Raw genomic sequence first — 2857 nt, 5'->3', positions numbered from 1 at the left:
CKGTGTGATGGCTGAAGCATGACTAAACCTGGGTCACGAAACACAGCAATATCAGAGACACAGCAACACATTGGAAAATGAGGTGTTGCATTATTCTAGTATAATGTCATTAAAACGAATCACAAAATGTACGTTGCAAGATTCTTACCTGTCAGAAAAAAAAGGGAGACAATATTCTCATGGATCACATTTCCTTTCAGATCTCGTGAAGTGCCACGTTTTGCTTCATCACGTACCTGGAAACGAAATAGACCTTAAATGCGGTGTCAGAATATAATGAGCCAATGCGGTGTGAAGTTCTAAATGTGAGTGTGACACAGGTCATGACATCAGTGGGGACATGACACATGCCACCAGCCAAAGCATTGCTGCAAACCACGTGAAACCCTCCAGTGCCGCTTCATCCACTGAGACACATGTCCTGCTAAAGCAGATTTTATCCCTGACTGAATATGAGCAAAATTAGGCGTGAAACTGTTTCATGGGAGCATAGACATATAGTATCTGATGTTATCAACTTTAGATTCTGTATAAAGAAATAATTTCTGGATTTAATCTTTTTTTATTTAGCATTCATTCATTATCATTCATTGTTTATCTTGTACTGGTGGGCATTCAAGCATGCTCTTCATGTAAAGTGATGTAGTTCTACATGTCTAACTTAATACTGTTTTGCTATGGAGAAAATAAAACAACAACAAAAACATTGGGTTAATTTTGAGGAGAAGATGGCAGGAAACAGCTCATAAAATTAAAATCAAAAATTAAGCTGATCTAAACAAAGAAAGAGACAAACAAACCTCAAAACAACCCAGGACATAAAAATGCTGTATTTTATTAAAATGTTTTATACCTCGGCCACTGGAACTCAAAGGTGTTTAAATATGGCCCTTTTTCTGAGGTCTAAGCTGCTGCAATGTGAAGCTTCAAATGATCAATGAGTTCTTTTGTTTTAGGAATGACTTGAGACCACAGTAATTAAAATGGTTTGGAACAGCATGTACTATTCGAAGTAGTGTAGAACCTTACATTTTATCCACAAGCTCACAATTTAAATTAGCTCTTAATATACAGATATGCTCTTTTCACATGCACAGCACAGATTATTTTAAATCCATATTGCATAAAGGTTTTATCTGTAATTCTGTTATCTAACTGCTTTTAGATAATGTTTAACTATTGTGCTTCTCAAACTTAAAACATAAGGGACGTTTCACTTCTCATCTAATTAAAAAAAGCATCTTAAAAACTGGAAACTCTTAGAAAGACAAAAATGTCAACATTAAATACATGTCAGGATATGTTAATTTAAAAAAAATAAGCTTGAACCTAAAATATTAAGAAAAAATGTTTCTGGGAACCAGTAAGGCTTCTTTCAATGATTGATATTTAGATGATTTTTTTTCTCTTCTATGTTTAAACCAAATCCACATGTTAAGGATTTGGTTTAAATACCTTTAATTCACTGCTCATTCACCTTCAGAAGTGTTTTTCATGACTTGTGAGAAAAACCACAAAAGAACAATGCAAATAGCTTGGGCCCAAATACACAAAACATGACTTTGAAATTTAGATATAGGAATTCTGCAATCAGAGAAAACATGTCACTCAAGTTGAATGTGTGTGCTTGGAGGAAAATACACTTTTTAAATGATCCTCATCTTTTTATTTCAACCCTCTGTTTTTTTAAATGTCTTTGACATCTCTCACATTTTTAGATGTATCCAACCTTAAATTACATGAGTTGTGCTATTTTTTTTACCAAAGTTTAACTTGTGCATGTCTGGAAACTGAGGAAGAGAGTGGCTGATGGACAAGGATGCTTGTGTGTAGGCAGCTCTTCTGTATGCCTGTGTGTGTGCATGCAATTTTATATAACACTTGGTTATCTCTTCCTTGGTAGAAATCATCCTTCTTCTGCCAGAGTGCCTCCTCTGCAGTCCTCGCAGTTCTTTGCAGATCACATCTACATCACAATAACATTAATGTTCACAGTCTCTTCAATCTACGCAGTGATATGCGTAGATTCGTCAAGTGCTTGACGTTTGCCACCTTATCTGTTTTAGGCCCAAACAAATAAGGTGCAAACAAGATTGTTTTCTTTGTGCATATGCAATATTGCCTTGGACACCAAGGCTGATGAAAGATGCTGTGAGATGATTTGGTTGCTGTTGGCAACCAATCACTTGGAACCAGTTGTGCATGAATACATCATGGATACTGTATTGCATAACATTTTTTGCACTGAGGCATAAATGACTGTGTGGTGTATTTAGTTGTGTAAGATTCTGGATTTTTATTAGTATGATGTGTGTAAATACCTAAGCATGGAATAATAACTATGTAGATAAAACCAAGAGTTTATAATATTGTAAAAATTCATATTTTATTATTTTACACACCTTCTTTCAAGGATGAAACTACCTTGCATGTCCTTGAGGAAGCTGGGCAAGATTGACACAAATCAACAGACCAATCATTTGACTTCTAATCAGATTACAAAAAAAATGTATTACAAAAAGAACATGGTCAACACTCAATATCACAATTTAGTTCAATACAGTAAATGATTTATCCCAAAATAACAACTTCGCAAGAACTTTCAGCTGCTAATGGAGATGACTAAAAGATGAGGAATAGAAACTGGTTGYTCTTGGGATACAGAAATTTTTCCTATTATGATTTTGGGAAGGGCATTGCAGTATACTGTTCCATCATCTCAAAGGCAGTGCTTTCAATTTAATACGTTTGTTGCTTAATTAGTAACAAATCCAAGTCTTTGAAATAGGCTCCTTATAACCTCGTGGAGCTCTGTAATGTTAAAATACGGGTTTAATTTGTTTGTTATGCAGCTTGA

The sequence above is a fragment of the Poecilia reticulata genome, linkage group LG4 (genome assembly GCF_000633615.1).
Source record: "Poecilia reticulata strain Guanapo linkage group LG4, Guppy_female_1.0+MT, whole genome shotgun sequence".
In the NCBI taxonomy this organism is placed as follows: domain Eukaryota; kingdom Metazoa; phylum Chordata; class Actinopteri; order Cyprinodontiformes; family Poeciliidae; genus Poecilia; species Poecilia reticulata.
Note: the sequence above shows the minus strand (reverse complement) of the source record.